General features: G+C 32.4%; 1 pseudogene; it reads right to left on the bottom strand.

Annotated features, from left to right (window-relative positions):
* Positions 1-8,285: 8,285 nt before the first annotated feature.
* LOC144843330 (uncharacterized) lies at positions 8,286-15,028 on the bottom strand (annotated as a pseudogene).
* Between the last annotated feature and the right edge of the window lie 1,197 nt (positions 15,029-16,225).

Raw genomic sequence — 16,225 nt, forward strand, 5'->3', positions numbered from 1 at the left:
ATTCTGATGATAATAGTGTAGTGGTATGGTATCAGTAAAAGGCAAATGTATGTAAGTCTGTATTTAGATATGTTAAATTCTCTAAAGCATGCGGTTATTATTTTGTCGGGGGCGTATATTTATTGTCTATAAATTAACTGATGACGATTACCGAATTAATTGCAATTTTAATGTAAATGAATCATAATATTAGGTTGTGTACAGATGACAACATAATCAATTACTTTTAATATATTAGCTCAAACTGTACGGTATATATGGTATATACGTGGATAATGCGTATGTTGTGATATAAAAAGGGAAAATGTTTTAAAAAAAAAGTATATTAGAATTGGATAATGCTAGACATGTAGATTTGTATCATATTTGATCAAAATTGATAGGGGTCAATTTTTGTAGGGTGGGCGTATGTTGTGACGCTAGTCTTTTGTGGTACACAATACTTATCTGCATATTTTTCACCTGTGGGTTGGTTTAAATAGACGAGGTATTTGTAAAGGAAAGAGTCCCCGGCCAGGAGGTTGTGCACAACGAATGAATAAAGTGCACGGTACCAAGTAAGATGTGTTGTGTATTTATTGTCTAAGCATAACAATATAAGCACTTCATTGGTTATCTCGCTGTTTGCGTTTTTTCACGTTCGAACACGGTATCGTTGACCTAAACGCAACTCTATTAAACTGTTCGCCGAGTGTCACATTGATTGCAACACACTGCGTCGATTACAAGGTAGCGAACGCCAAGATAATGTAATGTACATTTGCGCAATGTTCTTACCGGGAGTGTGCAATTTAATGTTTACATTTTGTTGATAAGTCAGTCTGTGGAGCACATGCCAAGGAAGTTAAGAATTATTCTTTTCTTTGTTTTTTTAAACTTTTTCATTTATAAATTACATTCAATTATCGTACGAATGAAAACAAATTAAATCCACCACTTTTAGACAAGATGCTTTGAGCAGCAGAGGCAGATCAACGAAATTATTCGAATTATTATGACTGACTAAAACCCAACAAATCGTTTTAAAACTGGTGTTTTAACATGTGTGTGTGGTTACATTGCAAAATAATAGTGGGAACCGAATACATTTTCGTCGCAACAGCGATGATTAAACCATGGACCTATAAATTAAATTTAATTTATAGGTCCATGATTTAACTACCGTAATTGTTGAAAGAGGGTGGTGCGAAATTGATAGATTAGATCACTTGGCATGCTTTTTTCTTTATTCTTCTAATTCATTTATTCGTTTTAAAACATTAAAAAAACAATATTTTTTGTTTAGTTCAAGCAAGTTTTACCATTCGAATCTTACCTTTTTATGTATATCTCAATTATAACAATTGTATGTACTTTTTGTTTACAACATTGCTTCAACCAGGTTACATTTTCACCTTTTGAATTTGCGAGTTATAAAATGTTTTATTATTATATATTATATTATATAAATAGATAAATAAACACTTTAGTTGACGGAAATAGAATCTATATACAATTTCCTGATTTATTAAAAGGAAAAAAAATTAAATATACTTTATTACTTACGTTAGATTGATGGTTAACATCTGCACCCGAATCGATTAAATTCTGACAAACAGTGACATTATTGAAAAAAGCCCCAGCTAACAGTGCAGTGCGACCAAGCTAATGAGATAAAAAAAAAACTGCAACAATTATCTTTTTCAAACACCAATTATTGAAGATTAACTAATCATGTTCAATTCAATGTTTTCTACCCTTTTATCTTCACTAAAGCACAACTGTTTTTGAAATAATCATTACCAATGACTAATTTGACTAATGTGTTTTAAAATATTATATTGTGTGTGATAGACATTTGTTTTGTTTTTGCATCTATATTATTTGCTCTGAAGTTAATACATAAGTTTGTATTAATTTGTCATAGTTTTTGTTTATTTTAAGAGAGGTGAGCATAATAAAATATTTAAAATAATAATTGGGGATAGACTAGGCAGGTAAATTAACTGCTTTAAATTCAAACGTTAAATCTGTATTGTCGTCCAAAAACTATAATATGCCATTTTATAGCGTTGTTTCAGTTAAACACTTTCGTGGGAAAAAAAGGCATGTTTCACTTACAAAAAGTCAACATAACAGTTACATTCAACCAAATATCCATTGGTTTTTCAGGTAAATGATAATTTGTTTTGTTCAAATTATTGACCAAAATAACTAAATATTATGTGACATTAAAATGCCATACAACAACAAAGTTAATTTTTTCAGGTGGAACTTGGATTTTTCCATCTCAGTTGGACACTTGGCATACATTTTGTATTTACAGTGTAAAGACAATACGAGATATATTTTAGCATGCATGCTACAGAAACGTGAGCCCATCTATGGAACGTCAAGTTTAGTTTTAGGCCTATACAATTAAATTAAAGTTGTCCAGCTGATTTTTCTTTGAATGTACAGTATTCCATAAATGAAATAAAGTCAGATCAATTAGTAAATCGAATTGAAACAAGGCCAATAGCCATTAAGTCGCGTGCTACAATGCATAGTGATACCGGACCGACAGACAGACCGACAGACAGACAGACAGACAGACCGACCGACATAGTGAACTATAGAGTCGCGTCCACGCGACTAAAAAGATAGATGTGAAAGAAAGATGCGATACTGTGGTATACTGTCGTGTTTAGTTACTGATTAATATAGCACACATTGTTATACTGTAGGTTTCTCCCTATTGTAGGAAGTATTTACAGCATAGCACATGAAATCCCTGAATCATTGAATGTGGTAGACAATAAAAGCAAGGGAATTATCAATCAAGCATCGTATCCAGTTCCAAAAACAAGCATGCTGCAAACGACAGATCAAAGTAACATTTTAACTTTATTAAGTTTATAAGCAGTTTAATTCATTGTATGTTTTTGATTTGTCTTAAAAAATAATATATTAGCTATGCTATTTTTATAATGTTAATATCGTATCATAATACGGCTATTTGTTTCAAGTATGTATCAAAGAATTTAAACCTGGATTGCTTTTGGAAGTTCATCCGGGAGATTTATTTTAATATAAAAATAATTTTGATTTCTCATTGATTTTGTTTTACTTGTTTATATGTTTATTGTTATACAGTAAGCGTTCTTGTAATGTATGCATGTGGCAAATGGTTTAGTTTAAATTCGTGTTGGTTTGTCACTATTGCTGAAATCATGTCAGTACTTTTTTTCTCTAATATTTACAGAACGATAAATAATGAACCTAGTAATTGTTCATGATTTATTGAAATTAATCCATTTATTATAATAGATTGCTGGAATTGTTATTTGAAATATTGAATATTACTATATTATATTATATACTATATTTGATTGATCACTTAATTTCAGAAAAACAATTCCATTTCAATTCCAAACAATACTTAAAAGAAAAACGAAAAAGCACACTAAAATGTTTTTCCATTGAGTATATTTAAATTATTTATTATTATTATCATCATTATTATTTTTGTTTATTGTTATTTTCCTTCTTATCTGCATCATTGTTTGCATTAATATTCCAGTATTTGTATTTTATTGCACATATGACAAACAATGGGTATCTACATGATATTACACAGACTGATGTCAATATGTTAATACATTACATATAATATGTTGGTATTGTGTTAACAATATTTGTATTATTATTATTTACATAGAAAATAAATCATAATTGATTTGTAGGCCTACCTTGTCATGAATGTTTACGCTCTTTGTATTTATAATATGGGTACATATACCAATCTCACTAGTCTTTGCACTTTCCGGAATCTATAAAATGTGAACCGATATTGTTATTAATATAAATCCAACTGTTTATGTCATTTAATAACATGCATTGATATTATTGTTAAACACATTACAGAATATTATATTTTATAAATCGTTCGAAAGAAAACATTTCATTCTCAACTTTACAGTTGTCATATTACTTTTTTAACAATATTTGATAATATTATAACATATTCATCTGTATTATATATGTAATAATAGACAACAATAATAATAATGATGATTCAAGTATTTTAGAATAATATAGTAGAGAATGCATGGATGTTTCAATAAAAGAGAGAGGGCAAAATTAATCAAGAATTAAAAATTCATGTCAATTATCATTATGTTTTATCGAAGCTAATTCAATAATTAAATTGTACTTGTCTGTACTTGTCTAATGCTGTACAAAGATGGAAGGTACTACTCTTTTTATGTTTCAAAATAATCATGGTAAATACTAATATGATTTTTGTCAGTATAGTTGCATAGTAAAATCACCTACCTCCAGACTATTGTCAGCACATAGTTCTATAAGATGTTTTTTAAGATCCATTTGTAGTTGCTATCCGTGTACTAGCAAAACATAAAAGAAGTGGTTAACGATGGATATTAAAAATTGGTTGTTAAATCATTTAATAAAAGGAATGCAAACATGGTGTGTAGAGTGTTAAAGTTGACCATAATTAAACAAAATGCTATCAAAATAAACGTTTGTATTTAGATCTAATAAGCTTTCATAAGCATAGTTACCGTATTAATATTTATTATCATTAAATACTTGTGGTACAGAACAGACCAACAATGTTCTCTCCTTCAGAAATGGTTTCAGAATTGTTTATAAACTTAAAGCATAGATGCTGTAAGAATGACGCTTAAAACGGCCACAACTACGACGACAATATTTCTATTTATTGTGCGCAATACTCGTATGGACACCACATTTACTGTTGTACGTTTTTTTTTTATGAACCATTCTTTTTATAAATTTTAAATATTATAGGCCTACATTTGTAATTTAAATGCATGAAATAATTGTAAATTCTTATATACGAAACTGTTATATGTTGACAGAAACAGAGGATATAAATAAATATCTGTTACTTGTATAGCAACATTTGTAGTAGCTAATAAAACTAAAATAATAACTGTAAACACATGATGTGCAAACATTTTACATTAAACACAACCCTATCATACACTCGCGTATAGTTAAGTATCTTACTTTTCAAACTCACTTGACTTGTGCTGAAATATACGTTTCCTCAATCAACAGTTGACTGTTTTTGTACAGAACACCAGGCACTATACATTATCATTTGTATAAGCGATAACAAGTACATTCTAAAAAGTTGCTGCAACAAGCGTGATTTGTTATTTATTGTTTGCTTTGATCTTATCATAAGGTGATTGGAGCTACACCGATGTGAATTGCCATTTTAGGTGAGCAAAGTAAACACTTATACCGAATTTGTTAACGAGGTCGAAGTACAATTCATAAATGTAATAGACATTACATTCCTCAACCACTAATTCAAAGAACAATGGGTTTTTTAAAATATAATTATAATTCATCGTGCTTATAAACTAAGTCTCATTTGAGGCTTGGTTAGTGGAGTTAAAAGAGTTACAACCCTGGAACTAGGTCAGGATTGCACCCTGCCACCAAGCTACAACTCCATTTCTATCTAAAGTTGATGCGTAATTGTAATATTTATTCTATTTTTTGACATTATGTAATACATTTTCAATTCACATATTTAGGCCAACAGTATGTGTAATGATATTAGCTCAGCCGTTCCAATTTTCCTGCCGGGCTGTATACCGTTAGCAGAGTGACGGATATAGATTGGTAAGACGAACTAGAAAATCCATTTTGTTATCTACCAACGATAACATGTTTCAGTTGTTGTACACAGAAGATCAAACACTTTGATATCATTATTTGTAATATGATAAAAGATGACAGTTTGTATGGATAATAAAAAGTGGCGTGATTTACTGTTTGCTTTGATCCATGTCATAAAGCTAATTGGAGCTAAAGACTGATATCAATGTTCTATTTAGGTAAACCAAATTTCAAGTACCGGACCCCAAGTAACCCCTAACTTAATGCGATATTTGGACTTCAAGTAGAAATAAGTCCAAGCATATATATTTAAGGGATTATTTAAATGACGCCAGCCGGCATCGATCGGCGCTTTACCCTTCGCTTTACCTGTGAAACGGATTGTGTCATATTTAAGCATTCCTTTAGTTTCACATTGCCACCTTTTATCTGGGGAGTCTGTGAGGTGGTCGTTTGCATGTTTTTTTTATTCCATTTGTAACATATCCAAAGTGATATAGGCCTATATGATTATAGCAATTAATGTAGGTATCCTTAGGAAGCAAGGTTTGACTGTGACTGCTTTAACAAAATAATGATGCTCCTGAGATATATAGCTATATAATAAGTTATAAGTTTTGTTTTTACGAGGTTCTCTATTTCAATAATTGATGACAACACTTCCTTCCTTTAATTCTAAAAAGTACCAAGAACTGTCTATCGGTGACACATTTGTTAATGTAATGGGTTGTGAGTGAAGCACATTTGCAAAACGTGAAAAATTCTGATTTTACCAGGTGACATAGACAATTTAATGGTTCTGATGTCTTTTAGTTTGGCTAAAGTATTATGTTTTACATTTATAATACCACTAATACAGTATATTATTATTATTATTGAAGACCAAAATGTAGGTTTTGGTCATACTTTGGTTTACAATTCACAGTAGAGATAGACGATATTTTAACTACAAAATGCGTACGTGCATTTGAACAAAATAGCTAACAATATCAAAGTACATGTGTATTTATCGCACCGTGAGTCAACAGTCTTCTTATTTGTTAAACGCGTTATCAGGTTAAGTTCAGTTGATGTATAGTACTGTATTATTATTATTATATAACAGTAGTCCATTTTACGTATGTGAACTTATTAGATAATTGTGCATCAATAACATTCGAAAAAAATATGAACAACAGGTATGCACAATAAACAGACTTGGATCATTTATTCACCAGTCAACGTTTCGATTTTGTCTAGAAATGTTAGCTAAATTTTTAAAAATATACAACGCAACATGTGCCAAAAAGATTTATCTTTTTACTAATATTATTTCGAAACATGATCTCGTGACTAGCTTACAACGTGTGTAAGATATTTTTGGGAGGGAGTGAATTTTAAATGATTGAACCATTGGTACGTTTCTGATATTATTTGGCATACGAATACATTTCCGTGAATGTAATCAGTGGGTAATCGAATAGAATGAGGTATTTTAAAACCGCGAGACTGAGGTGGTACAGACTTAACCTCCTACTGCAAAATGAATAGTGAATCTAGAGAATCCTTGAAATCTTATTCTATTTGATGTAATGTAGGTACATGTGGCCAAATGCGCAGTAAGACATTTTTATCAATCAATACATGCCGCACTACAAGTAGATAGCGATATAATCGTATTTATTCGTGTCATATAATTAATATGTAGGCATACACAAATATAAAAGGAGGCGAATTGATATAAGTAGACCATTGCTCTACCGCTAAGCGGTCTTTAAATTGTAAAGCCTACTCGAAAAGAACAGTATAAACCTATAAAAACATATTGGACGAGTTTTCCTTGTTAGATCATATAATATCGATGATGTTATATAGAAATGGATTTTCTTGCGCAGAAATGTACGTACTGTTATGATTGTTGATTGAACAAACATGACGAACATTACCTTATTTGGTATTCTAAGCATAAAGTACGCCCTCAATGTGTTACTGTTCACGGTCTTAACTAAATGTGGGCTTATGTCAACACGGAACTAATATTTATTTTGTATTATTAAAAAAAACAATAGTTTCTTAATTATATAGTAAACTACACAACCAATGTAAATGTGTTGTTTTTTGTTTTCCCCTAATCAATTTGAATGTTTTAAAATGGCCCAAAAAAAGTTCGTATTCAAATATTTTGAAGTGTAACTTTTATCATCAGTAATAGTGTCCCTGTATCAAGCATTTTGAAAAAAAAAATAAGAATTGATTATATGTGACCTACTCTGGCAAAACCCTACCTTTGACGTGTGTTTTTAGATTCTACATTTAATAATCTTCACAATATTTTTTATCTGGTTAAAATTGGATAAGTATTAGCCAAGTTATTGGAATTTAAATGATTGCATATAAGTCAAGTAGGTTTTGAGAAAACAGCTTTTAAAGATTCATGATCGACTTCCTGTTGCGTACACCAGTAGTAAACAGCATGCTCACACTAACTCCTTAGCAACGATATTAAGAAATGTAGCTATACAGCTGTAATTTGGCACACTCATAGACCACACAAGAACCAATAAGTACAGAAAAAATTATTAAAATTCATTTATTTTTATTCAAGTTATAAACAAATGAAAACAACCCACTTTTTCAAATGTACTGGTACTTTACATGTAGTGGTAGTAGTAAAGATTCTATTGTTAGCTGAATAATGGATATAAACAATCATTACTTTGATTAGAAAAAACAAATGCAGTAATTGCTTTTAAATTAAACTTTACACATAAATAAATTAGAAAATGGTATAATAAATAAATGTTCTTTCTTTTTAAATTGCACTATTACTACTACACAAGTTGTATTTAGAGATCTGGGTTTGGGCATACTATATCTACTGTGTCTTCCCTACAGAATTCCCGGATACTCTGAAATAGATATTGTTTTCGAGCATCGTCGAGGCCTGCTGGCTTAATTACTGGAGGGAGACTAGATGGTGGTGTTGACCTGCAAAAATCGTATGTGTTTTCTTCACTGTGAGATAATACTTTGTACGAAACAATACCAGGTGTTTCAGCATCAAACATAAAGTGTTGGTACGACTTGATACCAGGAAACTTTCGGTAATGTCTGGACAGATGACTTACCCAGTCATAAACAAACACATCACCGGATTTATTTCCGACAAGCTGTGCTCGGTTGATCGAAGTAGTTGTTGATTTGTCAACGACGTCAACAATGTCTTGTAAAGAAGAGACAAATGTTCTTCTGTAGGTTCTCTTTACAAGTCCGAAGCACCAATCGGGACCAAATTTTGTATGCCCAACTGGTAAAAACGAATACTTAATCGTCTTATGTAGGCCATTCTCAACTCTCCATGCCAAGTACTGTATGAATGCGTTATTTTTGTTTTGGCCGGAACAATTGTCTGCATGAAGGTGAGCATGTTGTTCACCAACACCGTAATGTTCAAAAAAGTGATGCAGATAACTAATTACCACGTTTGCTCCTTTACCACAGCTCACACCCTCATCTATTAAATAATTAATTTGCGATGGCAAACCTTCAGATGTCAGACCAAAGATGTGGCATTTCCTTGGCGTCTTGAAATAAATTGGGCCAGGTTGTAGCGGATTTGCTGGATAGTGTACCTGTTGCGCGAAGTCAAAGCTGTAATGAAATGTTATCGGTTTTGAGTTCGGAACATTCTGACCCAGCTGTTTGATGTCCATCTCCTTTGCTATAAGTTTTGATTGTCGACAACACTGGTTATAAAACTCCCTTTCTATCCTTGCCTGTTCCAAGTGAGTCTCCTGGATCCTCAGAGCTTCTGTTTTTTGTGCTTCTGGAACATTAACCTACAAAAACAAAATAATTGTTAAACACTTAGTATGTAATTGTGCTGGATACAGGGGTCCCCCAACATTATTTTTGTATTAGACTTTTTTTTTGTAAATAATAATGAATGAATACATTACATTTCAAATGAATATTTCACAATTTGGACATGCATAATGATGGTTTAATGGCTATTGTGATAACAAAAAACTAAACAAACAAAAATCTAAAAAAAAAATAGTAATTCAAAAAATAAACATACCTGCTTTGTTATCAAACTTGTTTTTTTGGCAAATCCAGCACAGATCTGTTGCAGGTTATGCTACGATGATGTAAGGCAGAAGTTCCTTCAAAAGTTTACGAAATGTAGACAGGGTAACACACTGCTCTCTTAGAACCGCCTCTTCATTACAATTTGTTTTGTTTTTTTGGCCTATTTAATTTTAGTGCGTTGGGTTCTTATCAGTTGATCTCAATCTGCTCCCTAATACAGTGGTGGGTAATGAAGCATGTTGGGTCGTCCCACTTTGCTAGGAGGTAACTTTCAGACAGTTAACACAAGTTTTTAATACAAGAAAACAAAGCAATACAATAGGTACAAAAGAACAATGTTAGAGTGTTAAGAACTATTTATTAGGAGACTATTCCCCTTAAAATAACTATGGTACATTAACAATAAGTATTGTATAGAAAAAAATCCCAAAAGGGCGGAGGCTGATACAGAAGGTAATAATAGAACATCAGATGTGTCATACTGAACTACGCCCAATAGGTAATCTGTTCCATAGGCATAGTGCGTACACTTAATCTGTTAAATATATTATATTTAAATTATTTCTATTTTTATAGCAATCTTCAAATATTGCACAAACAAATAAAAGTAATAATAATTTTAGTAGAACTAAGGGTATACCAACTCCCTGTGTTGAAAAATCATCAAAACAAAGTGCAGTATAACAGTATGTATGCTAACTAGTACAATATGAATATATAATATATTACATAGAGATACTAATAATATAATATTAATTTTACATTAGAAAACAGAAATGGAAACCACATAGGTCAAATTCAACGTTTTATATGTGCTACAATCCTTGTCCTATTAGTAAAATGGACGAGTCCGCCAATACGGCAAAACCACGCTGGTGGTTTTCAAATAAACCAAGTGTTTTAAAACTATTTATGTAAAAAATCCTGTACCCTAATCTTAAATATATTTACATATTACAAATAAGGGATAATAACTCTTAACTTTCGTGAAAAAATTAAGCGTTTTGGATAAGTAGTTTTTCAGCAACTGTAATTTTAGTTTTAACGTTACGTTCTGACTGTTAAGGAAAGCTTTGTCGACTTCGAAAATGTTCGCCTATCATTTAACACTAGCCGGTCACTGACAAACTAAAACACTGCTTCAAAAAAGGGGCTGTGCCGACGAAGTATCTGAACCAATCAAATTTTAATTTAGGTCATTAGAAAGCTTGATTGATTAGCTTTTGCATGGTGGAACAGCCAATATCATTGGATAACTAGGTCAAACGTTATGAACGTTTTTGTAAAGATCTCAACAAATTTGCAAAACAAGCCTATTCTTTAACACAGGGCAATTTTCAAATCGTCTAACTTTAAAAATCAATGCCGACGACGTTTTAGGTTTTTTTAAATTAAAAAAAACATGACATTGTAGGTACTTAATTAGGCATTACAATGTCGAAACAGCCATAAAAATCGGTCAATTAATAACAAAGTTACATTGAAAAAACTTTCAAAAAATAGCTGTTTTTCGGTGATTTCGTGCCGTTTAGCGGAAATCGCCCGGATTTTTGGGTACATAAAACAAATTGTAATGTAAACATACGCCATACAGCAGCCTTTGTAACGGATGTGGGTAGCAGCTAGCTTAACGTAGCTGTAGGGTATATATCTGAGGTTAACAGACCACCAAAGCACAGTTGTACACTAAACACTGTACTATCGAGGCATTTTCGGAGTGCCGCATTACCAAATGTTCATTTCGTTTGAAGTGTTTTTCGATCAAAGTTTATTATTAGTTCGTCGAAAAAAATCCGTACAGTATTTAGGAAGGATTTCAAAACCCACCCCTGTTTCGCGCGTAGTACGGTCTCTCCGTCGGAGAATTCGGCCCCGCCGTCGGGCAAATCCTGGCACCACCATTCACCATCACCTCCTAACAATTCAATGTCTCATGTAAGCATATATAATCAAACATTTACCTAGATTTTCCAAAAATCACCAATGAAAACAAAAACTGTACAATTTGACAACCATTTTTTCAAAGTACCATTGTTTACATTTGCTAGGCCGATCGATGTTAATTTTCAAAACTTCGGGGTGTAAATAATTTCGTAAAGTCTGAGAGTTATGCTTAAGTACTTTACTATTTCAAAACAATCGGTAATTAACAAACGTATAAGTTATATTCTAACAAATAGTATAAAAATGGCTGTATAATATTTATGACGAAATTAATTTAAAGTGTACTAAATAAGTTATAAACGTCGCGAAAGTTGAACGAGATTCAACCACTCGCGCGGCTTCACACTAAGGCACGTATCACAGTGTGACAATATTGAGGGCGCTTGAATGTTTCTATTTATTTTACATTGGTTGAGACAGCTGAGTGTTGGGTCAATGTACTCGGTATAAAAACTTAAAATCCACTGTGGTAATAGCATCCACATGGTATTTATTTAATTGTATACCGAAACAATAGTACGATGTAAATAGCAACTGCAGGCCTGACAAGCAAGTTTTAATATCCTCATTCACAATGTGACTCTCAATTGCCAACATCCATCGGGAAGCAGTCAAAATATTGCCTAAAAAGGAAATTGTAACAAAGGTAATGAAAATATATGATAATTTAAAACTGAATTTAAATATAATAGATTCATTATCATGTGGTTTCAATTAAGAGTTTGCAAGTTATTATCTACAGTATTTATTTATTCCAAAAATGGCCAACAAAAAATAAACGGTGACCATTGTTGTCTAGGGATGCAAATTTAAAATGTAGCCAAGTTTTTATTTTAAATTCTAAATTAGGATGTTTAATTACTATGTTTTTTAAATAAATTTTAAGCCGAAACTAAAAATATAGATAATGGTTTTTGAACACACTGCAGTTGTTTTTCTTCAAATGGATAGCACCCTATTTCAATTATAGCACCCTATTCTATTTTAAATGGATAGCACCCTGTTCCAAATGGATAGCACCCTGTTGTTCTAAATGGATAGCACCCTGTTGTTCTAAATGGATAGCACCCTGTTTCAAATTGATAGCACTCTGTTTCAAATGGATAGCTCCCTGTTTCAAATGGATAGCACCCTGTTTCGAATGGATAGCACTCTGTTTCAAATGGATAGCACCCTGTTTCAAATGGATAGCACCCTGTTTCAAATGGATTGCACCCTGTTTTAAATGAATAGCACCCTGTTTCAAATGGATAGCTCCCTGTTTCAAATGGATAGCACCCTGTTTCAAATGGATAGCACCCTGTTTCAAATAGATAGCACTCTGTTTCAAATGGATAGCACCCTGTTTCAAATGGATAGCACTCTGTGTTTCAAATGGATCACTCTGTTTCAATTGGATAACACCCTGTTTCAAATGGATAGCACCCTGTTTCAAATAGATAGCACTCTGTTTCAAATGGATAGCACCCTGTTTCAAATTGATAGCACCCTGTTTCAAATGGATAACACTCTGTTTCAAATGGATATCACTTTGTTGAAAATGGATAGCACCCTGTTTCAAATGGATAGCACCCTGTTTCAAATGGATATCACTCTGTTTCAAATGGATAGCACCATGTTTCAAATGGATAGCACTCTGTTTCAAATGTATAGCACCCTGTTTCAAATGGATAGCACCCTGTTTCAAATGGATAGCACTCTGTTTCAAATGTATAGCACCCTGTTTCAAATGGATAGCTCCCTGTTTCAAATGGATAGCACCCTGTTTCAAATGGATAGCACCCTGTTTCAAATGAATAGCACTCTGTTTCAAATGGATAGCACTCTGTCTCAAATGGATCACTCTGTTTCAATTGGATAACACCCTGTTTCAAATGAATAGCACTCTGTTTCAAATGGATAGCACTCTGTCTCAAATGGATCACTCTGTTTCAATTGGATAACACCCTGTTTCAAATGGATAGCACTCTGTTTCAAATGGATATCACCGTCTGTTTCAAATGGATAGCACCATGTTTCAAATGGATAGCACTCTGTTTCAAATGTATAGCACCCTGTTTCAAATGGATAGCACCCTGTTTCAAATGGATAGCACTCTGTTTCAAATGTATAGCACCCTGTTTCAAATGGATAGCTCCCTGTTTCAAATGGATAGCACCCTGTTTCAAATGGATAGCACCCTGTTTCAAATGAATAGCACTCTGTTTCAAATGGATAGCACTCTGTCTCAAATGGATCACTCTGTTTCAATTGGATAACACCCTGTTTCAAATGGATAGCACTCTGTTTCAAATGGATATCACCGTCTGTTTTAATTGGATAGCACCCTGTTTTAAATGGATAGCACCCTGTTTCAAATGGATAGCACCCTGTTTCAAATTGATAGCACCCTGTTTCAAATGGATAACCCTCTGTTTCAAATTGATAGCACCCTGTTTCAAATTGATAGCACCCTGTTTCAAATTGATAGAACCCTGTTTCAAATGGAAATGATGTGGATCATCATGGACACTTGACAGCATTTGGTGATCATAAGAACGTAAAGGTAAAAAGATACTCAATATAGAATTGATTTGTAAACGAAATGTATTATATATTTGGTTACTCCTGTAATGATGTAAACACTTTACAACAATTGGTACTACTAATCATGTATAACGTAAGATGCAAATAATATATTTGTTAAAGTACATTATACTGTACATGAAACTTATAATATACATTATATATGTTATATAAATATTAGAACGTTATATCTACGAATTTCTAATGTATCTCTAAGTGATATTGCTAGGATTTCTACAGTCAAAATGAAAAGAAGGGCTGACAGGGGGCATCCCTGTCTAATACCATTTTTCATTTCAAAAGCTTCTGAGCTCCAGCCGTTGTTCATTACATAATTAATATTCAATTAATAAAATCTTTACCTAAGTTGAAGGCTTCAAGGGTCTTAATCGTAACATTTCTATTAATTGAATCAAAAGCTTTACAGAAGTCTAATGAAATCAGAGCACCATAACTATTTTCATTTCTACATAATACATAATAGTCAGGCAGCATTTGTAATTTACTTTACGCGATTTGGCCAAGTTTGATTTTTCACTTTCATGTGGTGGTCAATAGCATCATAAGAAACAAATTTCAACTTGGTGTCCAACTTTTAGATGCGTTTTTCACCGTGTGGGGGCGCTTTCTCAAAAGAATATATCTCGACAACCGCTTACTCTAGAAACTCAATTATGGTCTCAAATTGTTCGTAATACACATATTTATATTTATCTTAATGACAAAGTTTCATAAAATAATTACCAGAAGTACCACCTTTTGACCTTTTAACCTTGACCTTGATCGTATCTCGTCTTATGATTTTCATTTTGGTCTCAAAGTGTTCATAATGTGCATTTTTATATTTGTCTTAATAGAACATTTTCTTCTAAAATGACTAGAAAATATATTTCTGACGCATAACATATATATATATATTTACATTGCGGTTGTTTGCCGTTAAAGACTTTATTTTGTTACACATTTGAACAAATTTGAACATATAATCCAAATTGTTAAATTGTAAACTGTTTGAATATTTTAAATAATCAATCAATTGGATCGGATTTTGTTTATTTTAGGACCGCCGCTGTGTCAAGAGGTCAGTAGGTAATTAGCAAAATATACATTATAATGCAAATTAATAAAGATTAAATTAAATATAGTATTAAGTAAGTAGTAAGTATATTGTGGGGAATAGTATATAAAATTACATCGGGAGAACTGGTGATAAGACCTTTTGTTTTAAATCCAGTGATACCCCGATAGCCGAGTTGTTGAGTAAGCTCTCAGGAATAACTGTGGACTATCAGTCCCGTTAGGACCCTGGGATACTTCTGCCAATGTTGCAAGTGCTTCTTTGGCCGAAACGCTCCACTGTTTCGCGGTTTCAAAAGTTGTTTAAACTAAAATAGTGTATTAATTATACCAAATACGATGGACGTATTTATTGAAATAAGGCCCTTTTAACCCGAGTCATTATAGATTGCCTGGACTATTATCATTCTGAGAACCATCGTCTACACTTCCTCTAGTGTTAAAAATGTTTGTTATTTTTATTAAATGTGTACATTCTTTTAAAAATGTACACTTATTTAGAATAAAAACGTAATGATCTGTAGTTTCAAACAAGACTTTTTTGTTTGCCACCAACTCTCTCTATTATTTTGTGTTTGTCGCCCTCTAATTGGAAAAGGTTTGTCAAGGCAAAATTAATAATGGCTGCGCCCATGCAAGCATGTTGAGATGTTGGCTAAACTAGTTATTTGCAGTATAAAACAATCACATAGAAGCTATTAAACATTAATGAATACGCAATGTAGTCGTCCATATCAGGGACATTCAACTATACGGTAAATATCTGTACCCCTTTTTGATTGAGTTTACATGTTACAGTTTTATTTGTTGTTTATAATTATATGCTTATGTTTGTGTTTATAAATTATGCTACTACTACTAGCCTAGGGCCTAGCTAGGCCTAGGTAGGCTAGCCTAGTTCTGGTCTAGCCTAGGCCTAGGCCTAGCC

Source organism: Antedon bifida, chromosome 5 (genome assembly GCF_963402885.1).
Source record: "Antedon bifida chromosome 5, ecAntBifi1.1, whole genome shotgun sequence".
Lineage (NCBI taxonomy): Eukaryota > Metazoa > Echinodermata > Crinoidea > Comatulida > Antedonidae > Antedon > Antedon bifida.